The sequence below is a fragment of the Bos grunniens genome, chromosome 19, assembly GCF_055505025.1.
Source record: "Bos grunniens cultivar Pamir isolate PY7600 chromosome 19, Bosgru_T2T1.0, whole genome shotgun sequence".
Taxonomy (NCBI): Eukaryota; Metazoa; Chordata; class Mammalia; order Artiodactyla; family Bovidae; genus Bos; species Bos grunniens.
In genome coordinates, this window is record NC_141183.1 from 46,510,621 (window position 1) to 46,536,085 (window position 25,465).

At 47.6% G+C, this 25,465-nt stretch overlaps 1 protein-coding gene and 1 long non-coding RNA gene across 2 annotated transcripts in view; one reads left to right on the forward strand and one right to left on the reverse strand.

Annotated features, from left to right (window-relative positions):
- ASIC2 (acid sensing ion channel subunit 2) overlaps window positions 1-25,465 on the reverse strand; it is a 295,279-nt gene that overhangs the window by 250,732 nt on the left and 19,082 nt on the right. The gene's annotated exons all lie outside the window — the stretch shown is intronic.
- On the forward strand, window positions 286-4,053 carry LOC147352536 (uncharacterized). The gene is made up of 3 exons (XR_015148237.1): window positions 286-436; window positions 2,707-2,817; window positions 3,545-4,053. It is a non-coding gene; the product is annotated as an uncharacterized LOC147352536 (long non-coding RNA).

The window sequence follows — 25,465 nt, forward strand, 5'->3', positions numbered from 1 at the left end:
CATTTGAAGAATCTATTTCCCAGGGAATTAATTAGAGACTGCCAAGGACATCGAAGGTGCTCAGAGAGTCTGTTTTCTCACCCAATGCCTTGATTTCAAATGATGTGAGTCAATCTTGCCATAGCCCCCACCCAAAGGGACAGGTCTCTTTTTAGAGGCGCCAGTATGGGGTGGGTGTCCAGTCCATGAACCTGGAAACCAGAGCCAGGAGCCTGCTGCTCGTGTGGGCTGCTGGCCTCCTGCTTCCGCTCTCAAGGCCAGCCCAGCACCACGTGGCCATGTCACAAACACACGTCCAGTGGGAGAGCAAGCTGCTGATTCACTGCAATCATTGCCTCTAGACTCAAAGAACGCTCTCTGATCAGAACAGGGAGAGGCCTGGGGCACCGGTCTGGCCTTCAATCCTGCTGCTTTTTACTCATTCCCTGTGACCTCAGTAAGTCACCACTTCCCTGGAAGCTTCATTGTTCCAACTTGGGCGGTGAGAGGTTCGAGCTCCATTAGTCATTTTCACAGTTTTGTTTTATAGCAGAAAGCTTTTATTTTTTATAAAGCCTACATGGTATCCTGCTGTTTAAAATAGATTAAAGATGCTCTTGTTAAAGTGGGGAGGGGACTCCTCTTTATCAGCCCAAGGCATTTCCAGGAAACCCTATGTTTCCCAGGGGACAGACTTTGAAAGATTCTGACTAAAGGCAAAATTTGCTAGCGACTCTGAGTTTAAAGCTACATGTGATTGGAGTTAGATGAATTGGTGCTGATGAATATGTATTTCAAGTGGTTAAGTGTAAAAATGTATTTGTGTGTATGCTTTATTTCCATTTTTAACCTGCAGCTCGCCAGCCAGATTCTTGGTATCTTATGCCCGCTTGTTAATTTCTTGATGTCAGATCTGCTGCACTCTTATATATTGAAGGGGTTGACTTAGTATTGGTAGCCAGTTAAAAATGCTTTGACTCTGAGATAGAAATAAACAGATCCTGAGCTAAATATTTCTAAGGTCTCTCATAGCTATAAAAAAAAAAAATCTCAAAAATCCTAACTTTTCCTTGTGGTCAATCTTTCCCATTTCATGAAGCAGGTTCTGGGTTCATAATGAAAATAGGGCAAATGCTGCTGTTCAACAATCATGGCAGGAAGGAGAGTAAAACTGGTTTTAGCTGAGCACTACTGTGTGTCAGGTACCATCTTATACCTTAAGCTGGTTAATTCTTTGAGGCAATGGTACAAGGGTGCAAGCATCTTTATTTCTATTCCACTTATGGGGAAACTGACTCTCAGAGAGGAAAGGTGACTTACCCAAGGTCATAATGGCTAGTAGGGTTAGGACCCAAACTTGGATCTGTATGCAAAGGCTGTGCTCTTCCCACCTCACATGGTTTCTGAGGGCAAAAAGTCCCTCTGATTTCAGTACAGCCATTGAGTTGTATAAAAAGCAATCCTTTTTACTGACCTCCAAGTTCTTGGTTCAGCGCCAGCTCTCCCATCTACATTACTAACGCTGATCTCCTAAGAATCCTGGGAGGTCAGCAGCAGGTACTATTGTACCCATTTTTCAGAGTGGAAAACTGAGGCTGGGAGAGCTGGAGGGACTTGCCTAGGGTTATACAGAGTGTGGGAAGAATGGGGGTTTTGCTATTCCCTTCTGAATCCTCTCTCCAACCAGAGGGAGAGCCAGAAACCCCAGGGCTCCCTTGCTCAGGGAATTCATGTCCCCTTCTTTAGCAGAACTTCATTTTGTTTTCAAATTGCTCCCAATCTTTTCATCGCGGCAGGCTTTTCATTTATTAGGCATTCAATTTCCCTCCCGTTCATCATTTATTTGCTTTTGCTTTTCATTTTTTAAGAGGTAAAGGAAATGCAAATTAGCAAGTGAATGGCATGCATAATACAGCCAGACTCTGCTATAAACAGTCTGCTCAGTTCTAGGATAAATTGGTCTACAAGGACCCGACACACCTCTCGGGGTGTGTTCACACAGACCCAGCCTGGAGACCCGATTTCCTGCTGACGGCCTGCCTCAAGAGAACAATGGCAAGAGTGCGCTTTGGTTTGGTCAACCGTTCCCGAGGTTGATGCCTTGGTTAAAGTCCAGCGCACAGCTTCCCCGAGTGCCGGGGAAATGTGTTTGCAGGGACCAGTGATATATGGTCATATATGATCACAGTGATAGAGCAGCAGTCCAGTGCTGCTCATATAGCATTGCTTGGGGCAACCCCCTTATTCATTTTCTTAATTAAATTTATGTGGCTGCACCGGCTCTTAGGTGCAGCAGGTGGAATCTTCGATTTTCACTGTGGGAGGTGGCATCTTCAGTTGTGGAATCTTTAGCTGCAGCTTGTGGGATCTAGTTCCCTGGCCAGGGATCGAACCCAGGCCCCCTGCATTGAGAGAGCAGTGTCTTAGCTACTGAACTATCAGGGAAGTCCCAGCAACCCTCTCACTCTTGGCCTTACTTCCTGAACTACCCCGAAGGTGTGTCCCTTACACCTTGCTCTGTTTCCCGGCTCTCATAGCTGGAGTTTTGTGGCTCTTCCTCCTAGAATGTCTTTGTCTAGATCTTGGGCTTGTTATGTGTTCTTCTAAGAACTTGGTTTTCACTGGGCAATGGCTGTATCTCTCTATTTTAGCAAGACACACACAGGGTCCCCTGGCCTCTTAGATTTACTGAGGACCCTCCCGTCCTCTACTCTTTGTCTCTACTAGGTCTGACTTGTTCTTGTGGGTGGAACGCAGATGCACTCAGATTCCTCAAAATTCACATGTTATGCTCCAAAAGAAATAAGAGTTACCATTGACTGAGGGCTGGAATCTATGGTATGTGCCTTTGCTTGCTACTTTCTATCTCAGACAGCGCTTTACACCCCCGTGAGACAGTTATTACAATAGTCCCACTTTGCAGTAGAAGAAACTGAGCCTCAGAGAGGGTATTGTTTAGTCGCTAAGTTGTGTCTTGACTTTTTTGAGATCACATGAACGCAGTAGCCCACCAGGCTCCTCTGTCCGTGAGATTTCCCAGCAAGAGTACTGGAGTGGGTTGCCATTTCCTTCTCCAGGGGATCTTCCCGACCCAGGGATCAAACTTGCCTCTCTTGCATTAGCAGGCAGATTCTTTACTGCTGAACCACCAGGGAAGCCCCAGAAAGGATATATACCTCCCCAAGGTCACACAGCTCACAGGGGACAGAGCTGGGGTTCAAGGTTCACAGGTGCTTAGTTACATGCAACACAGCCCTGCATTTAGTTAAGCCTTGCTTCAGGAACTCAGGACCAAACGGGTGCCTTACTGACTGGTTTCTAGCTTCATTTAAGTCCTGAGTGTACTCAGACACAAGCACGTGCGTGTGTGTGTGTGCCCACACACACTCCAGCCCTCATTCCTGTCATTGGGAGTTATCTGAACCAGACCAGAGTTGAAAATGAAAAATCACTAGTGGGTCGGCATTATTCATGCCTCATGGAAAACATTCCACTTCCAAACAATTGGGTTGATGGATTTTCCTGAACTTCTTTGTCTTTTTCTTTTTCCCACTTAATGTTACAGATGTTTACAAGAAGAAACCACCGTTTCTGCCTAGGCAGCATTGATTGACATTTGCTGGAGGAAGAGCCTTTCGATGAGCCAGCCAGGGGCCTTGAGGATGAGGCTGGGGAGGATTTGGGCGGAACAGATGTGATCATCTGGTACCTGAGACTCTGGTTTTCATGAAAGGAAAAAAAAAGAAAGTGAGGATCTGATTAAAAAGAGGATTTTAGGTGGGATGAATTAAGAGATTGGGACTGACATATATACATTACTATGTATGAATGGATAACTAATGAGAACATTCTGTATAGCACAGGAAACTCTACATCATGCTTGTGGTGACCTAAATGGGAAGGGAATCCAAAAAAGAGAGGATCTATGTGCATGAATGGCTGATTCACTTTGCTGTACAACAGAAACTAACACAACATCATAATTGTACCTCAATAAATTTTTTTTTAAAGCAGGGGCCCCAATAAAGCCTTTTCTGAAAAAAATAAAAATAAAAAGAGGATATTTTAAAATAAGTGAGACGTCTAGTCTCTTCTTCTAAGAAACCTGGGTCTCCCAACTGTAGCCTGTGGGAGGTGGTCTGATCTCTGGAGATGTTCCAGCTCCGGGAAGCTGAGACCATTGCCCTGGGGAACATCAGAGGAGCAAGCATCCTCAGACTCGGCTGTGGTTTGGACAATGAGACTACCTGTCAGGTTCTATCATTACCTGGGTTCCCAGGTTCTTGTTTCCCCTGAACTTCTGTTTTCCGAAATACAGGGCAGGGAGGGGCAGCTGTACAAGACAGGAGCAGATTTCTTGGTGCAGGTTTTGCAAAAGCATTTCCATCAAATTGTCAGTGGTTCTGTTAAGGGGCGCTCTGGGGCTTGGAGGCAATGTGCACCCTCTGAGAACATCACAACCACCAAAAAGACTCAGGCAACTCTTCCAGAAGTGCCACTGGCTTGTGGGGGCAGAAGGAGGGCCAGGTGAGTTTTTAGGTCATCATAGTGAAAAGGTCCAGGCATGTCTGTGCCCCTCTCCCCACCTCCTGTCGCACCTTCTCCAGTCCTGTTCCCACACGGTCACCAGAGTGATCATTCTCAAATGCAAATCTCAGGCATGATCATACCATCTCCTCTCCCCTTCCTCTTTCAATAGGTCCCCTTTGCTTTTAGGACAAAATTCAAGTCCCTTAATCCAGCTCCAGCCTTCCAGGAGCTGGCCCTGTCTCCCTTCCTCACCCCAACCCATCAAATCTCATTCAGGCTTTAAATGCACTAAACTTTCTTTTACCTCTTGGCCCACGCTGTTCCCTCTGCCTGGCACACCTAATGTCCTTTCTTTTTTTAAATATTCTATTTATATTTATTTGGCTGCACTTGGCCTTAGTTACAGCTCATGGCATTCTATTTTAGTTGCAGTTTGTGGGATCTGGTTCCCTGATGAGGGATCAAACCCAGGTCCCCTGCATTGGGAGCATAGCGTCTTCGCCACTGGACCACCAGGCAAGACTCCTTATTCCCCTTTCTTCTCCATCTGGCTGACTTCCGTTCATCCTTCAGCACTCTGCTGAGGTACCACCTCCTTCAGGAAGCCTTCCCTGACTGCTTGTCCTACTTCACAGCCATGACAAACCTAACCTCACAAAATTAGTTTCAATTCCTTTCAAACTTCCTATTTTAAAAGAAAACTTAATTCATGGGAATGATGCTCACATTACCACGTTAAGTCAGAAGAGCAGGATGTTAAGAAAGCACACCAAATGGCACCATTCTGTTAATCACTCCCCACACAGACAGACATGCAGACATGTGAGCAGGTTCTCAACCAAGACACCCAAATGGAACATACAGGAGCTAACAGGGGTTACCAGTGGTGGAGGGGTTAGGGGTGAGTTTTACTTCCTGCTTTGATGTTTACAAATTATCTGTATTTTATTTAACTACTGGATTACTTTTATAATTAGATAAAATGTTCAAGAAAAAATAGTTGCACTGAATGTTGGGTTTGAATGTAAAGAAATAATTTTAAAAAAAGAGAGTGTAAGATTTAAATCTACTGAGGGATGCCTGTGATAAGTGATGAGGCTCAAAGAACCGATTTTATTTTAAATTAAAATTTTTTTATTGGAGTATAACTGCCTTACAGTGTTATGTTAGTTTCTGCTGTACAACAAAATGAATCAACTATATGTATACAAATGTCCCCTCCCTTTTGAATCTCCCTGCCCCCCTACTCTCCCATCCCAGCCCTGGAGGTCGTGACAGAGCACGCAGCCGAGCTCCCGGTGCTGTGCGGCTTCCTGCTGGGTGTCTGTTTAGGAGGGTGGTGTATACATCTCAGTTTTACTCTCTCAGTGGTATATGTGTCAGTTCTAGTCTGACTCACTCTCCCCTCCCACCACATCCACATATCCGTTTTCTACATCTGCATAAACAACAAATTTTAGACTGCTGTGCATAGTTTCTCATTAAACATACAAAAAGAGGTCAACATACACTAATATATCCATGTGTCAACAAGGAGTAAGCTGATGACATCTATAGCAGTCTGATAACGCTGGCTGTCTCAGGGGGACGGGAGGGGCAGGAGGGGGTGGACCAGGCAGGAGACTTACTTTGCCTGTGTCCATCTTTGTACTACTTCACTCGCTAATGTCAGCATGGCTTGCTATTGTGAATATTTTCAAACATCAAACAGTAAAAACAAAATAGAGAATAAAAGACTCTAAATACCAGGATGAATTAAGGGGCTTCTAATTAACAATAGAATATTTCAGGCAAGTCACAAAGTGGCTTCATAATAGGAACTTGTTAACAGTTTCAGTTCGGAAATTATTTTTAATTTAGAGAAAAGCATCAGAAATACGACAAAGAACACCCACATCATCTTTACCCACAGTCCCCTAACATCACCAGTTTGTCCCAATTGCTTCATGATTTGTTCTCAGAGTCCTGTTTATTCATCCTAGGAAAGGAAGTATCACAGGTTGATAAATCACTATTTGAGGTCAGATGAATTGCCATGGGTCTGAGTGGTCACCTTAGAAAAAGACGTATTATATCTTAGGCTACAGACATGCTGTATGTACCCCCAAAATATATATAGACAAGGTTGTTCTTTGCAGCATTGCCCGTCTCAGAGGAAAACTGGATCCCATTAAAGGATCTGACCACTGGAACTGGCAAACCTGCATTGCAGGCAGATTCTTTACCAACTGAGCTATGAGGGAAGCCCATAAAATATAAAATAAATGATGGCAAATCCATGCAATGCCTCGTGCGGAACAATCAGAAACAGAAGATGAATTTGTGAGATGCTTTGAAAATACGTCTAAGGTACACTAGGTAATAAGTGCAAAACAACGTGTGTAGAATCTGAACCCAGGGTATAAAAAAAAGGGATGCATGCTGGAAAGAGACATAGGAAACTATTTCTAGGAAGAAGGTTGGAGTCTTTCATACTATTCTATACTCTTTTACACCATTTGCATCTTTTAGCCATGTGAATGTTCCACGATCATGATAATAAAAACATAAACTGTCGGCAAAAGACTTTTACTGTAAGAGAAAAACTGTCTGCCCGCCCTCTTAGAACATCTCTTTGGGTTTTTTGGTTCTATTTCAATTTTATTATTTTTTTATTGGAGTATAATTGCTTTACAACGTTGTTGCTTTCTGCTGTACCACGCAGTGAGTCAGCTCTATGCATACATATGTCCCCTCTCTCTTACACCTCTCTCCCCCACTCCTCGTCATCCTACCCCTCTGGGTCATCCCAGAGCACTGAGCTGAGCTCCCTGTGCTACACTGCAGCTTCCCACGAGCTATATTACCCATGGTGGTGCGACAGTGAAACTGCTTAGTCGTGTCCGACTCTTCGAGACCCCATGGACTGTAGCCTGCCAGGCTCCTCCATCCATGGGATGTTCCAGGCAAGCGTACTGGAGTGGGCTGCCATTTCCTTCTCCAGGGGATCTTCCCGACCCAGGGATCGAATCCAGGTCTCCCGAATTGCAGTCTGAGTCTTGAGCATCTGAGCCAAAGGAAGCTCACGGCAGTGTATCAGCGTCAAACCGAATCTCCCAGTTCATCCCACCCTGCCCCCTTCCCACTCAGTGTTCACACGTCTGGGTCTCTATTCCTGCCCTGAAAACTACAATGAAGTATCACCTTACTCAAGTCAGAATGGTCATCATCAAAAAAATCTACAAGCAAGAAATGCTGGAGAGGGTTTGGAGAGAAGGGAACCCTCTTGCATTGTTGGTGGGAATGTAAATTGATACAGCCACTGTGGAGAACGGTATGGGAGTTCCTAAAAAAAACTAAAAATAGAACTACCATATGATCTAGCAATCCCACTCCTGGGCATCCCTGTGGTTTTAGAATATGGGAGGAAGTCATTCCCGGTCTCCCAGGGGTTTGCCAGGTGGGCGGCCTTGAGCTCCTGTGTGATTCCCCTACCAGCAGGTCTTCCCCCCACAGACAGATGCAGAGATGGGGAGGAGGCCTGTCTGTCAGGCCCTGGTCACAGATATGTCTGTTATCATCACAGACTGCAGTAAAAAATGGTGTCAATGTTGAAAAAGATTGCCCACAAGAAAAGTCAGATTCCTGGTCTATCTGGAAACACTTGGCAAAACCAGGGCTGTATTTGTGAGCTCAACGCTGGGCAGCAGCCAGGCGGGGCTGCCTTGAGCGGACTAGCAGGCTCCGTTGGCCGGACCCCCTTGTTCGCACAGCCCATCTGGGTCCTGACGCCAGGGGTGGGGTTTGCAGCCTCCGCTCTGATGTCTCACAGGTGAGGTCTTCCCAGGGAGATCTGCCTTTCAGCATCTCAGTCCAACAGTAGTTTCCAGCAGAGTCTGTTCACGCAGATCCTAAGAAGCTCCATAGAGGGAGGAGGGTCATTATCTCACACTTCCATCATAAACATAAGGAGGCTGTGGCCCAGAGAGGTGAGGTGACTTCTTCCAAGATCACACAGCAAGCTATTCTCAGGGATAGGACAAGAACCCCGAGCACCAAACTCCCACCCTAGTGCGTGTTACACTGCCTCCCAAGGGTGGTCCCCAGACTGGATGATGGTTGAAAATCAAGGGGCTGGGTCCTCGTTGGCACCATCTCCTGGGTGAGGCAAGAGGCTGGCATGTGTGTGGATGGTACCAAGGTGCTTATCCTCCAGTGGAACCAGGTATAGTAACAATGACAACCACAGCTTTGTTCATAGCTCGCTCATTTAGAGAGATGTTCAGGGCAGAGAATAAGAGCCCAGCTTTGACCCATGGCTGAGTATTTGGTAACTGGGTGACCGTGGGTAAGTTATTTTCCCTCTATCGCTCTTGTTTCCTCACTTGCTAAATGGAGATGATAATAATAGCATCTATCTCATAGGATTTGTTTGAAGGTTAAGTAAACTAATAGGCGCATGCATATGAAGTCACTTCAGTCATGTCCGACTCTTTGCGACACTATGGGCCATAGCCCGCCAGGCTCCGCTGTCCATGGGATCTCCAGGCAAGAATGGGTTGCCGTACCCTCCTCCAGGGGATCTTCCTGATCCAGGGATGGAACCCGAGTCTCCTGTTTTGGCAAGCAGAATCTTTACCACCAGCACCACCTGAAACCATGCCTGCCACATAGTAAGTGCTCAATAAACGTAAGTGGGTATGATGACTGTAAGGTAGGAACTGGGCTAAGTGTTTTGTCTGCTTTATGTCGGTTAGTCCTCTCAGCTGGCATCAGGTAAGTGCCATTCATTCACGGCATTCATTCACTCACCAGTTATTTATTAAATGTCTAGTTATGCTGGGTCGTTGGTGCTGGGAAAACAGCATTAAATACACAATGTTGACATTCTCTCTGCCTTCTGTGCTTGCAATCTAGGGAGGGGTAGGAGGGCACAGATCCCCAAAGCATCAATTAGTTAATGGTCAGGAGTGATCCATGCTATGAAGGAAATAAGAGCGAGAGATGGAGAATAAGGCTGGGTGGGAGGCTGGGTGAGAAAGTTTGAGGAAGGGGAGTGACAGAAGGATGCTCCCATGAGTGCATCTGTACAGAGACCTGAGTGAAGTGTGAGGGGCCAGCAGATGAATACAGGAAGAGCCTTCCTGGAAGAAGAGAGGGCAAGTGTGCCACGGCCCCAAAGCAGGAATGAAAGATGGCATTCCTGGAGTGTTCCAGAAGACAAACGGAGGCCTTGGTGGTTGAAGCCAGAGAGCTGATGGCAGGGGAGTGGGGGTAGAGACACACGTAGAGCAGGGAGGGAGAGAAAGAGCGAGCCTTATACCCTGATCTCTGATTTGCAGAGGAAACTAAAGCTCAGAGAAGTTAAATAACTTTCCCAAGCTGGTAAGGAGGGGAACTGGGGATTTGAACCCAAGACAGTCTGGCTTCAAGGCATATGTTCTTAACCATCGGTATATATGGCCTCAGGCATGAACAACCAGCAATACAGTGGAAATCCGGACCCACCTATTTGTGCTCCAAACAGACTTCTGGGAGAACAGGAACAGAGTATGAACTGCTGGAGGGATGAGGAGTGTGTGTGTGTGTGCATAAGGAGGGGGTCTAAGGCAGAAGGGAAGGGCCTCTCTTTCTCTCCTGGTGTACACACCCATATTCACCTTGGCAGCTCCAGCAGGCCACTCGGGGATAATGGTGAGGGCTCAGGATTCTACAGGAAATCTGGAATAGTCCCCAAACCTGTCAGATCTTGGGGCATCTCAGAACTGACAGTTTTAAAACACCAAAGGCACTTAAATAAAAATAGCACATTCTAAATGCAATATCCTCCTTGGTAATGATATATGAGGCCTCCATGGCTGGTGGCATTATCTTCTATGGCGATATATTGCATTGTTACAATTCATGCCATCCGCCTGCAAAACCAGGGATGTAAAACCCTGTAATTTATAACAGAATCTTGCAAACCTATGTATTATATATGTGTGACTATCACTACCTGGTAATCCATATGCAGTAACCACTTGGTTCAGAAGTTGGGCCCTGAGAAACTCTCTCCCCCAAGCCATTCTATAAATGCCGAGCTCAGCAGATAAGAGGAAGGGTGTGCCTCACTGCCAAGCCCCCAGACTGAGCAGAAATTAAGTGATGGGCTGTGTGTTGGTGGTAGAGGAAAGCCAAGATACTGAAACCGTGAGATTTGGATGGAAAGAACAAGGAATGACAGTCTGGAGACCCGAAGTTGAGTCTGGGCTTCCTTACTTATTTTGGGTCTCACAGAGCCATCTGATCACACGGCCTGTCCTCGATGTCATGAACTGAGATGGAGATAAGGATGGACAGAAGACACCATCCTCCTTTCAGGGCTTACGAATCACCTGGATCCTGTTGGACCACACCTGTTGGGCTGCAGCCCAGGGGCCCCTGATTTAGGTCTAATGCCTGATAATCTGCATTTTTTTAAAAAAATTAAATTTATTTATTTTAATGGAGGCTAATTACTTTACGATATTGTATTGGTTTTGCCATACATCAACAGGAATCCGCCACAGGTATACACGTGTTCCCCATCCTGAACCCCCCTCCCACCTCCCTCCCCAAACCATCCCTCTGGGTCATCCCAGTGCACCAGCCCCGAGCATCCTGTATCCTGCATCGAACCTGGACTGGCAATTCATTTCACATATATTATACATGTTTCAATGTATAATGCATTGAATGTATACACTTACAATGTATAATGCAGACCACTTTCAAATGCATTTCAAATGCATTTTCAATGCAGACCACTTACATTTTGAGAGGCAGCATTCTGTTTTAAAGGCTCTTTTTGTTTTTCTGACAGTATTGGTGACGGGGTCAAAACATTGAAGCTGTGGTTTGGTGGGTTTTCGATTTTTTTTAAGGTCATTCTCTGTGCTATCTTCAAAAAAACAAAAATCTTGCTTCTGTTTTAATGTTTTGATTTTTGGCCACTGAGGCATGTGGGATCTTAGCTTTCCGACTAGGGATCGACCCCATACCCCCTTCATTGGAAGGTGAAGTCTTAACCTCTGGACCGCCAGGGAAGTCTGGGACTCTACCTTGAGTCACTCTATTTCATCTGTTCCAGATGACTTTAGGGACCTCCATATGAAACCTGCAAAGGAAGAGATGATCTGCCCAATTTACTGTGCAGCACAGGGCAGGGCAGACGCGCAGATGAAATCTGGTCTTCTTGACCCCGAGCCAGTGCTCTTTCACTGGGCTGCAAGCCTGTCTCCCAGCTCCGCCCCAAGCATACTCCAACCAAGGGAGCAACAGCAGTCAGGGGAGGCCCCAAAGAAGGCAACCAGACCATGCAACTCGAAACAGAACCTGCCGGGCACATTAACTCTGCAGGGGCAGGTCAGAGCCACCGGCAGGGGCCACTCTGATCTCCCCAGGTCTCCTCCGAAGGTCAGGCAAAATCATCTAATGGCTTCTTGAAGGGAAAATGACGGTCTGATGATTTTTTTCCTGCTGAACTTCATCACCTCCAACAGCCAAACGACAGATCCCTGCCTCCGGGGGGCCGGGGAATACTGGGCTGGGCTGCCCTGCAAGGCAGAGAGCTCTTTCAGGAGAGGTGGTAAATGGCTTATGGGATCAAGGTAGCAAGTGGGGATGCCATCCTGAGCCCCACAGGCAGAGATGCCTAATACTCACCTCCCCCCAGTCCCAGAGCCGGGCCCCTGCCTGCTTCCTCATGGAGAGCTCTTGTCTCTCCCCAGGGGTGACTTCTCACCACCACCCCTCGCTGGAGCCCTGCACAGTGCAGATCCTGGGCTTCTGCACATAAATGGGCTTGGGCCGACCAAGTACAGGCCTCCCACTGCCTCTAAGCATGATTGCAAAGATGCTTTGTTGCCACGATATTGCTCTTCCCTAGGAACCACCTCTTCAGAACCCTTTTAAAGCCTCTCTAGCAAACATGTTGATTTCATTCCTTATTGCCCTCATCTGACTGCAGACCCTCACACTCCTGATTTGACTGCAGACTTAGAAATAAGCATCCAAGTGTTCCCTAGTCAAAGGGCCACTTTTATCCAGAAAAAAAAATCTGTGAATCAAATAGCATCCTGATTCTCCATCATTAATTTCAGAAACTTGGTTGTTTCCAGCTTGCTAGCACATCCTCCATCATTCCCTTTCGTGGTTATCAGAAGTACCACATACCCTCTTAAGCAAGATGGGACCTTTAAGGGTGAGTGCTGTCTCCCACCCTCCCTTCTCCCCCTGAATCACAGCATCATCTGATCTCATCTTCCTGCCATTCAATTATCCAACTACTGTTCTCTGACCTGCTACTATATGCCTGCTGCTGGGTTCTTATCCTCCTGCGGCTTCCAGGAAAATGGGGGAAATAGCCAGGAAATGGGGAACTAAGCTTCGTCATGGATTTGCTAGTGGCCTGGAAAAAAAGTCAGTTAACTTGTGCTGAGTGAGCAAGGTCTGGTCCCTGCCCCTGGGGAGCTCACACATGAATTGGGAAGACAGGCATCCAGATTGTTGCAATAATAGTAGCAGTCCAGATGTTTGCAGCACTGACCGGGTCCAAGCACTTTATGTGTGTGTGCGCTAAGTCACTTCAGTTGTGTCTAACTTTTTGTGACCCCATGCATTGTAGCCCACCAGGTTCCTCTGTCCACAGGATCCTCCAGACAAGAATACTGGAGTGGGTTGCCATGACCTCCTCCAGGGGATCTTCCTGATCCAGGGATTGAACCCACATCTCCTGCGTTCCCTGCATTGGCAGGCGGGTTCTTTACCACTAGTGCCACCTGGGAAGCCCCAAGCAATTTAATGTATGTCAGTTAATTTCATACTCACGTAAACACTATTGTTGCATTATCCACATTTTACCCAGAGAAGTGACTGATAAGCAGCAGAGTCAGGATTTGAACTCAGGAAGTTGGGCTCCAGGGTTCATGCTTTCGACCTGGGAATCACGGTCCTGAGCGGGCTGGTGGGGCAAGTGAGGCTGGCGGCTGTCTTCACTCTGGAAGTGTCTCCCATTCCAGAGGAAGCCCGGTCCCTCTCTGCATACATGTAGGGTGCTAATGGCCTCTCCGTGCCACTGAAGTGTGACTCTCTGGGGCCCTTCGGAGGCAATGTCTGGATACAGGCTTAATGAAGGGGAGCTGGTGTGTAACCAAGTTGTCAGGCTGGGGACTGAACGGTCTGTGCTGGGAACTGGCCCGTGAGTCCATGTGGGCTCTGCTGAGCCGTGGAAGCATCTAGCCCTCCCAACGCCAGCTGAGAAAGGCCTCTGGGACTGAGTGCCCAGCCCCCGAACAGGATGGTCCAAACCCTTCTGCCCACTTCAGAATTCACTGATCCCTCTCTATGCCCTATAGTCTTTTCCTCTCTCTTATCTCTCTAGGACTAGAAGAAGGGAGAAAACAAAGGAGCAAGGAAGGGAGGTGGGGAGGAAAGAAAGGAGGGAAGGAAGGGAGGGAGTGATGAGGAAGGGATGGAGAAAAAGTCCATAGCTACTCAGGTTGCTCAAGCCTTATAGGGGGAATTTCTCAGCCTGTCATTCGACCCCACCCTTGTATTATGGCCTCAACCACTTGCCAAACTTACCCATCACAATCTCCCCAAGGATCATTCATTTCTCGACAGTTAATTTATGTGTCCAAGAAAGGGACAGGTACTCTGCTAGACTCTGGTTAAACAATGTGAATACAACAGGCGGTCCCTACCTGCTGACAGACATACACAAATACATACACAAATAAATATGTGATGATGTGCGCTGAGTGCTGTAGGGAAAAGAAAACAAGTGGACAAGGCATGAGCCGGCAAAGCAGGGTCAGAATGGGGGGAGAAAGCCTTTCGGGTGTGCAGGGGAGGAAGAGTCTGGATAGAGTTTAAGGCTGCCTCGGGATGAGGGATGGGCACTCAGGTCTCAGCCAGGCGGGTGGTGCCGATTCTTGTTCAGTCACCCAGTCGTGTTAGACTCTTTGTGACCCCATGGACTGCAGCACACCAGGCTTCCCTGTCCTTCACTATCTCCCAGAGTTTGCTCAAACTCATGTCCATTGAGTCGGTGATGCCATCTGACCATCAAATCCTCTGTCATCCCCTTCCCTTCCTGCCTTCAATCTTTTCCTGCATCAGGGTCTTTTTCAGAGTCAGCTCTTTGCATCAGGTGGCCAGAGTACTAAAGCTTCAGCTTAAGGCAAAAAGACTCCAGAGGATTTCGAAAAAATGCACGGCTGTTTGCTCTGTAAAAGAGCTATTAAGAGGAATGTTATGGATGCCGCTTAGTTCATTAACTGGACTGTGGGCTCCCAGAGAGAAGGGCATCTGTTTGTTATTCTTCTGGGTGTTTCCCAGCCCTGGCTGAGTGCTCAGTATTTACATATGGATACAGACACCGCCTGGCTCTGCAGAGGGTGAGCTGCGGTCTCTTCAGGGGCAGGCATCCAGGAAGGTGTTTATCCTGCACACCCCACTTGCTGCCCCTCTGAGCCCCGAAGATAATGTACATCTGGAAGGACCACTGTCCCACTCGCACGCCACGTGCTGTGGGTCTGGGCGATGAGTCCAGAGGCCAATCTCTAAGCTGCAGTTGTCAGCTTTTTGTGTTTTGGTTAGAAAGCCTTTTCTCCAGAGAAGATCTTGGTTGTAAATCCATCATAGGAGATGGACAGAAGCAGAGAAGCCCTGGCGGAATCACTGACCACACACAGGCTGGAGCCCAGCCAGTCTCCCAGCAGGCGCTTCTGAGGCACCCGGTTTGATACCCGCTGGCCTAGGTGCTCTCTCTGGCCCCATGAATTCCAGGCTCAGGAGTGAACACGCCGACCCCCCAGCCTGAACACTGTGGGCTGTTCAGAGCTGACTGTATGCAAGTCGGGGCTGCCTGCCAGAGAACTTCGTCTCTTCCCATCTTGTTCCAGGAGGAATTTCTAGAACCTTTTTGGCATCCGTGTGTGTTTAGTCGCTAAGTCGTATCTGACTCTTATGCGACCCCATGGACTGTAGCCTTCCAGGCTCCTCTGTCCATGGGATTTCCCAGGCAAGAATACTGGAGTGGGTTGCCAATTCCTGACCCAGGGATCAACCCATGTCTCCTGCTTGGCAGGTAGATTCTTCAACACTTAGCCACCTGGGAAGCCATCCTTTTGCCACCAGAAACCAATTTCGTGGAAGACAATTTTTCCATGGACCAGGGGTGGGAGGGATGGTTTCAGGATGATTCGAGCACATTATGGTTACTGTGCATTTTATTTCTAATCGAATGCTGCTGCCGATTGGACAGGAGGTCCTGGTCCACCGCCTGGAGCTTGGGGAGCACGGCAGGGTTCCTCCTCGTGCTCATCCTCTTCGTGGAAAAGGAAGGGGCCACTGCGGACAGAGGGTGAGGGCTGGTGAGCCTCAAGTGACGCCAGCTAAGTAGCCGCAGGCCCTGGAGTTGCAAGGGGAAAGGAGAGGTGGTGAGTAGGGGAAGGGCCAGTGCTCTGGGCTAGCATCCTGCTCTGCTCTGCTTCCAGGCCACTGTGTGCCCTTGGGCAAGTGACTCAATCACTCTGAGCCTTTCTTTCCACATCTGCAAAAGCCACAGTGTTCCTGCAATGATTGAATGAGATAATATGAGTGGGAAAAAAAATCAATAACAGAATGAGGACTAATCCGGCATCTGTAACACACTTCATGAGCTATCATGTCACCACTGCGAAGAGAAGAGAAAAGCACCCAGAATGGTGCCTGGCACACTGTGGGAACATTGATAATGGCTCTTACTGAGGCCCAAGACCAATGCCAGGCTGCCACAGATGGCACTAAGTGCATGGCTGGGTTCGAAGTGCTTTGCAGGCATCACCTCACGCAACACTCACAGTAACCCCATGAAGCAGATGTGATTATTCTCCTCGTGTAACAGACGAGGAAACCGAGGCACAGAGAGGTGAAGCAACCTGCCCCGCATCACACAGCTAGTAATGAGGGAACGTAGGAATTAAACACAAGCTACCTGACTCTGACCCCAAGCTGGGTACCACTTTACAGGCTGTGCCTTCCCCTTCGGAACCACTCAGACCTCTCACAACGTTTAGTAGAGGAAACTGTGAGGGAAGAGGTATTCCTCCCATCTCACCCCACTCTGATCATTCAGCTGTTTTCCAGATAGCATCAGATCAGAGGCCAAGAGATCGGTGTTTAGGTTTCAGTGTTTCTACCTGAAAGCTTGGGTTGGGTTAATTCAGCTCGCCTTCCGCCACTTCATTCCCCACAACGTGATGTTATCGGCGGGGTGAGGGTATGGGTAACACGGAATCGGGACCACGCTGGTGTTAGGGGTTGAGCCTAGAATCTGAACAGTTGCTGGGAAGAGCAACAGTTGGAAAAAGTGAGAACCCGGCCAGAATCACCTGGAGGAGGGAAAAACATCCCCAGGCTGGCTGGAGGTCAGCTCTGCCAGGTCCTGGCACCAGCCCCCACGAGAATGGTTCTGGGATGTCCTGACTCCTCCAGTGCTCTGAACACCTGGCTTGATCACCTTCACTGGGGGAGGAGTCAGAGGCGGGTAGAACTGTACCCTGGGGACCCTCACTGGGTCACAGGATCCAGCCCACAGGCCCTGTTACTCTGCAGAGGTGCCTTTCTCACTGGGGGCTCCTTGCTTTCAGGCTCCAGGCTCTTTTCATTGCCTGGAATGTTCTCTTCCAACTGCCTGTGTCTGCCTGGCCAATCCCTCATCCCCAAGGATTCGGTGTGGGGCCACCTCTTCCAGAAAGTCTTCCTGGATTAGGTGTCTTGACTCTGGTTCTCAGAGTCCTGGGCTCATCTCTACCCCGGGAGATTCTACACCAGGCGGTCAGTGCCTTTCATGCCTTTGTCTCCCCCTCCCCTGGCTGTGAGCCCCTGGAGGCAGGTGCGTCCACCCACTGCTGTCTCTCTCAGCATCTGCTCAGAGCCCAGGCATGGAGGAGGAGCACAGAGCAGGGAGAGCAGAGATGTGGTTCAGGCCCTCTGACATGAGCTCTCTGTGTTCAGAGCCTATGGTTCCTCTGAACTGCATCAGGAGCTTCTCCGTCACGTGGAGACTGACATTCAGACTCCCTACCTGAGATGCCTGGGAAGCCCGCCTGGCCCCACTGCCCCCCTCACCTCCTGCCCCGTGGCCATAATGGTTCTCTCGCTCAGTTCCTTCCCGCCCGGGGCCTTTCCACGGACTTCTCCACCAGCACTGTTCTCCCAGGGAACCTCATACATTTGACTCCTTGTCACTTAGACCTCAGGCTTCCCAGGTGGTGATAGTGGTAAAGAACCCACCTGCCAATGCAGGAGACATCAGAGATGAGGGTTCAATCCCTGGATTGGGAAGATCCCCTGGAGGAGGGCATGACAACCCATTTCAGTATTCTTGGCTGGAGAATCCCATGGACAGAGGAGCCTGGAGGAGAATCCCATGGACAGAGGAGCCTGGAGGAGAATCCCATGGACAGAAGAGCCTGGCAAGCTACAGTCCATAGGGTCGCAGAGAGTTGGACATGACTGAAGCGTCTTAGCACCCACGCACATACTTAGACCTTAGGTACAATGCCATTCCCCACTCCCCAAAAGAGGGATTTATCCTGACCATGGTCCCCCGGTCACTCCTGTTTTTGTTACTTCGAACAGCACATGTGTGTTTTATCCCTCGCCTCTAGAACATAAGCCCAATAGGAGTAGGAACCTGGTCTGTCCTTTTTTTGACATATCCACAGCACTGAACAAACCTGACTCAGAGCAAGCGTTCAATGAACACACACCTTATAAAAGAATAAAATCTAAGTTCTTTTCCAGCACAAACTATCTGTGGTTAATGAAACACAAGAAACTCTCAGTTTTCCATTTGGATGGAAAAGAAAGTGCCCTTGCATGTAGTTCAAAGAAGTAAAAGAGAGTAGAGATACTTTTGCTTGCATGCTTTTCTTTTCTTTCTTTCCTTTTTTTGGGGGGTGAGGTGGGGGGCACTCCAGGGGCTCAGGGGCTGCAGAATCTGCAGAACCATCCCTGCAGAACCTGCCACTCAGTGGTCTCAGTCCTGACCCGGGCTTGTTCCCGTCTGCACGCCCAGGGCTTCCTCCTCAAACATGCTTCTCCGACATTTGAAACCAAGCACTAAGTGGATGATCGCTATAATTAAACTGCCTTTTAATTATTCAAGTAGATGTCAGTGGTGTGCGCCATTGTGACATTATAATGGACTCCGACTCCCTCGCAAATGTCGAGAAACACAGGGGACCATTACCTTGTCAAAATGTTCGCTCCTTGTGACTTTATTTCCAGTACAGCAACTAATTTTTCAAGTGAAACAGCAGAGTGAGGAGGGATGGTTGACAAGGGTATCTGCTCATGAGTGATTCTGGCGACACAAGGATTCAGTTGATTCTGTCCAGATGCAACAAATGGTCCACCTTCTGAAATCATTGACTCTCAAAAGAAATGAAGTCTTAGGGGTAATCAATCTACATTTCTTGGCTGCTCACTGGGCAGAGGGGCCTTATGGTAGGCATGAGCTTGGGCAAGGATGGGCAAAAACAAGAAGAACACTCTGAAGCAGTCCTGGCAGGGCTTTGTTTATTTAATTAATTAAGCCACCACTGGCTGAGGATTTACTGTGGCAATTATGGTACTAGGCTAGAACCTACTTAGATAGATCACACACACACACACCCCTGAGGCAACAAGGACTGCTGGTTTGGGGTTGGAAATAGTAGGAACTGGTTCCAGACCTAGAATTGTCTCTAACTAGTTGGGCAACTTTGGGTAAGTCAGCTCTTAGGGGCCCTGGTGGATTCAACTCTCAAAGGATGTTTGGTCAGATTCATTTCTAAGCTATGATAATACACCCAACATATGCCACACACTCTCATTGTAAGTTGATCAGCATGCATTTACTTGACACTGACTCTGAGTCCAACACTGTGCTAAGACCATGGGGAATAAGAGGCAAGTTTGACAAGGCTTCTGCTTTCAGGAAACTTTGGGTGGAGCCCGGATCCCAAAGGTGAAGCAGAAAACAGGCTATGTTGTCGCTCGTTATGAAGTCGCCAAGTCTGACCGCAGCCCTCCAGGCTCCCCGTCCTCCACTACCTTGCAGAGTTTGCTCAGACTCATGTCCATTCAGTCGATGATGCCATCCAACTGTCTCATACTCCTACTCTTTTCCAGCATCAAGGTCTTTTTCAATGAGTCAGTCCTTGGCATCAGGTGGCCAAAGTAGTGGAGCTTCAGTCCTTCCAGTGAATATACAGGGTTTGATTTCCTTTAGGACTGACTGGGTGATCTCCTTGCAGTCCAAGGGACTCTCAAGAGTCTTCTCCAGCACCACAGTTCAAAAGCATCCATTCTTTGGTGTTAGTTAGATAATTCTAGTGCCTGCTGATGGCAAAGGCAATTGGAGTGCAGGAAAAGGAGCAATCAGTGTGGGCTTGGGAAGCTGCAAAACCTCTTGAGAGTCCCTTGGACTGCAAGAAGATCAAACCAGTTAGTCCTAAAGGAAATCAGTCCTAAATATTCATTGGAAGGACTGATGCTGAAGCTGAAGCTAAAATACTCAGGACACCTGATGTGAAGAATGGACTCATTGGAAAAGACCCTGATGCTGGGAAAGATTGAAGGCAAGAGGAGAAGGGGACAACAGAGAATGAGATAGTTGGATGGACCTGACTCAATATCACTGACTCAATGCACCTGAGTTTGAGCAAACTCTGGGAGTTGGTGATGGACAGGGAAGCCTGGTGTGCTGCAGTCCATGGGGTCTCAAAGAGTCGAACACAACTGAGTGACTGAACTAAACTATAACTCTGACATTCCTTCCTGCTCTCAGACCCCAGTCCTCTCCAGCCATAATAAACCTTCTCCCCAGCCCAAACAGAGGAAACCTACAGACTCCTGCCCTTAGCTTTCACTTTAACTAGCTGCTGATCTCATTTACAACTTATAGTCTACAGCGAGTAGGTTTTCTTTTGCATCAGTAAACTAATTCATTGCAAAAACAACTCGTTTAAAAAAATGCTTTTTTTCCCAAAAACCTATCAAACCTCTAGCTTGGCAAGTTACTTCCATTAAAAGGCAAAAACTCTTTAATCCTGTAATCATCTTTACATTTTGAGATGATCAGCCTGCACACTGATTATAGAGCTAATTATGTGATAATGAGCCTATTTCCTCTCCTGGTCCCCTCTCACCTGAGTGAAGAGTTTTCTGGCTCCTCTCCCTGTGGGGAACTCACCCGCACCCGACTCCCAACCCTTTTCTAAACCATTGCTTCCAGAGTAGTTTTTCTAAAATGCAAATCAGGGCCTGTCAATCTCGTACATTCCTGTTTAAAATTCCTCTCTGGTCCAGCGTCACCTTACAGGGGTCTCAAACCCACATGGCACTGGGGCTGCGTGAATGGGTTTCATTTGGTACTCATGGGACTTAAAACATTTTCACTAGGATGTCTCTAGGCAGGTCACTTGTGCACCAGTTAACCAGTGGCCTTACCTGTCCCTACCTGCTTCTGTCTGGCTACTCCTTATAGTCCCTGTCTGAGCCGTAAAGCCAACTTCATTTGCCTCACCAAACAAAAGCTGAATTGCCCATGAAACATTCCCTTCATCACCTGGCACCTCTGCAGCATCCCTGAGTGACACCACCAGCACCCACTCATGTAGTCCAGGGCTCACAGGGTCCGGTACATAGTGGGACACAAGTGAGTGACTGAGCACACACCCACACACAAACACACACACAGAAGCACTCGACCAATACTTGCTGAATGAATGACTGAAATGTCTAAGAGGTGGACTGAACTCTGAAATCTGAAGTTGACTTTAGGTGAACAATACTGAGCACCTAACTTGTATACAGAGATGTCTGATGGTCTGAGGAAAGCCCTCCTCTTATCACAGAAGTCCATGGGCTCTGTGATAAGCACATGGTGGTATTTTTACCATCATCATTATCATTATCAGCAGCATCTTTATCACCACCACCATCATTATCATACTCAGCATCGGTCAAAATGATCATCACTCTCATCACTGGCACCATGACGATTATGTCATAATAATGGTGATCGTCATCCCCATCACTACCTGTACCATCATCGTTATCCCATCATCACCATCACCAGTCATCGTCATAAGAACCATCATCACCATTATCAGTCAAAATGATCATCACCATCATGCACGTGTGTGAGCTAAGTTCCTTCTCTCATGTCCGACTCTTTGCAACCCCATGGACTGTAGCCCACCATGCCCCTCTGCCCATGGGATTCTCCAGGCAAGAATACTGGAGTGGGTTCCCATTTCCTGCTCCAGGGGATCTTCCTGATCCTGGGATTGAAACTGCGTCTCTTGTGGCTCCTGCATTGGCAGGCAGGTTCTTTACCACTGTGTAACCTAGGAAGCTCATCAGCATACATCATCATTATCATTATCACCACCACCACCACCATCATCGTCAATCCTGTTTACTATCACCAGCATCACTCCCACCACCATTATCATCATTATCGCCACCATCTCCACCACCATCACCATCATCATCACCACAGTCAACGTCACCATCAGAAGTCACCATCACCAGTCACGATTATCCATCACTCCCACCACCATTATCATCACCATCACCACCACCACCATCAGCAGTAACACACTCTCCAACATGTTTATAGTATTCTGTGGTTGTTCAGTCTCCAAGTGGTGTCCAAACTCTATGAGACCCCACGGACAACAGCACACCAAGCTTCCCTGTCCCTCACTGTCTCCTGGAGTTCACCTAAGTTCATGTCGATCGCATAGGTGATGCCATCCTACCATCTCATCCTCTGATGCCTTCTTTACATTGAACAAAACAACTTTTAGACGTTATCTTTTGGGGTTCTCAGAACATTCCAGTGAGGGAGGTCAGTCCTTAATTTTTGTCCACATTGTGCAAATAAGCAACTTGAGCCCTAATAGGGAAGTGACTTGCCCAAGATCACTCAGCAACCAGGTAAAAGAGAGGTGACTCAAATCTAGCACTTGGGCTGCACACACAGTTCTGACTGAACCGCCTCCCTCCGTACCCGCCTCCTTTGCCACCTGAAGCCAGGCGAGGCAGGTAAACCCAGGACTCAACCCTATTTTAAAAACACACCAATTGAGAAATTGCCTCCGAACCTGCACATTTTTTATTCTGGCAATGCAGGAGAGGGGATAGCTTTTAAATTATAATCTGTGGTCACATTTTATGGTTGCTGGAGAGGGGGAAAAAAGCTTAAGGTGAGTTTAAGAAGACTTTTTGGTTGGTTAAAGAAAAAAATTACAAAATTAAAAGAGTGGTAAAAAAATAAATTGCTAGTGACTGTTTTTACTACATGAGCTTACAAGCTGGAGTGGAGAATTAAAAAGTTATATAGCTAGGGTTGCTAACCATGACTTATCACAGACAAATCCTCCATATTTATAGCTTTTTCCATCTCAAGACAGCAAGCAATCCCCTGATATAGGGGATTTTCTCCGCCTGGGCACCCTGGAGGCTGTGTGTGCTCATTAGTGGAGCTGTCAAGGCTGAGGACACAGCTAGGATTTGGTTGTTTACCGTCCCTCTGCCTGGAGGGGGGGGATCATTTCCTTGATCACTCAACACTCACTGGGGATGAGGGTGGGTGGGTAGAGTACTCCTCTGTGTCAGAGCCCATGGAGGAGGAGAAGGAAGCTCTAAAGAAGTTAGAATGGAAACAGCCAAGGCTCTATGCTAGAAGCTGTTCTCTCAATACATTAGTCCTTACAACCACAATACTACCAATACCCCCATTTCACAGATGGGTAAACTGAGGTTCAGGGAGACTAAACAACTTATCCAAGGTCATGCACAGTGAATTGCCTCTCAGAGTCTCAGTCCTTGAAGAATTTAAAAACAAGCAGGAAGAAAGGAAGGCAGAAAAGAAGAATGGGTGAAATTACCGAGGGAGGAAGGGAGGAAAGGAAAAAAAATTTTTTAAATGAGCATCTGCTTTGAGCCAGGCTCCATCTGGCTATCTTTATTTCCTCCTCACTCTGTGGAAATGGGTGGTACTTGTTTCCATTTACAGATAAGGAAACTGAGGCATGGAACAGTGAATAAAGTGGTCAAGGTCAGTTGGGTTACAGGGGTTTGAACTGATGTCTGTCTGGTTCTAGTCCTCCCGGCTGGATGGCCTTGGGAAAGTTGCCCAACCATGTTGGGCCTCTGTCTCCTCACCTAGGGAACAGGAATAGTATTCTCCACTCCTGGGCTGCCCTCTCTCAAGCACTGGAAGGGGAAGTCCTTGAGAAACCAGATGGCACCGCCAAGTGAAGTCTGGTCCAACACCCTTGCTTGCAGAGGGGCAGAGGAGGGCTGCTCTCTCATTGTCTAGGATGAAGAGATTGAGGCCCAGGATCCCCGGAGCTGACACAAGAGGGGCTGAAACTGAGCCTCCTGCTTCCTGGTGCTGTTCCAACATTCACTGATAAGAAGGAAATTCGCTGGGGAGGAGGTCAGACCTGAACAGGTATATCATACCGCCGGAAAAGTCTAAACATGGAAACAAGGGACCCTGGATCTCCAGGTCACTGACTTGCCGCTTTTTTCAATGATAGTCTCCTGTAATGTCCTGTCCAACCTAAGAAAGACTGCATGGATGAGGTAGTCCCAAAACTCTCAACTCCTGTTAAAGCACACCTGAGTCTGGGCTGTTCTTCAAGTCAAAGGAGTCAGAATCTCTAGAGATTGAGCTAGGAGCATTAGTAACTTTTTTTTTTTTTAAATATTCTTTTGATGTGGACCATTTTATTGCATTTGTTACAATATTGCTTCTGCCTTATGTTTTGGCTTTTTGGCCCTGAGGCATGTGGAATCTTAGCTCCCTGACCAGGAATGGAACACATACACCCTGCATTGGAAGGTGAAGTCTTAACCACTGGACTACCAGGGAGGTCCCCAGGAAAATTTTTAATTAAAAATTTCCCATTGGTGATTCTAATGCTCAGCCAGAATTGAGAAATACTGATATATGATTTCCTTTATTTTCCAGATGGGACCAGAGGCTCAGAGAGGAACAGCTAAGGGCCCAGCTGTTCGTGGCAGAATGCAAAGTCCAGCCTCATGGTTCCCGCCTGGGAACCTTTCACTCTGGTCCTTGAGACCAGACCATCCTGGTGTCCCCTGGTATCTGAGAGATGGACAGCCCCACCCCTCCCAGTTTCCCTCCCTCCTTTAGTATCTCATGTCCCGAGACAGGTATGGGCAGCTGGGAGGCCTGAATGGAATCACGACCCACAAGACTGCACCTGGACTGGTCTACATCCTGCAAGATGAAGTGGGGGAACCGAGGCAATTATCTAATGTATTAGCTAGCCCGTCCCTGCGGCACTCCTGTGAGCCAAAGTAATAAATACAAAATGGTAATTTCTCTCTAGAAGCCTGGCTCCAGCCTCCCACTCAATTCCCCTCCCACCCAGAAGTCATATACCACTGCCTGCTTGTCCTTTCCTGTATGGGGCAGCAGTAACTTGGAGTTATTTAAATATCGTGGGCAAAATTTGCTTTTCAAAACCTGAATCATCATCCAATAACCTCCATTCTCCTCTGTGGCTCACTTGTCTGGCCAGAGCAGATATTTCTAGCCTTCAGTAGAAAGTAACAAAATGTCCTACAGGTATTATTAATGAGGACCAGTGGCCAACATCCCTGTTGTGTATGTTGTAGACTAGCCTCGGCCTTGGAAAGGGATGATTTAAGTTGTAGCTGAGACTTGACCAGCTTTGTGACCTTGAGTGAGTCACTCTGCTTGCCTAGAATTTGCGACTTTCTACCTTCCCTTAGAGCTGTCATGCAAATCCCCCTGGAGAATGGACATAACTCTGCTTGCACAGACTCCAGTAACGTCTTTCATGCATGTTAGAGTATCTCCAGACCTCCATGGCTATATGCAGAGGAGAAAGAACCAAATTCTTCCTAGCAT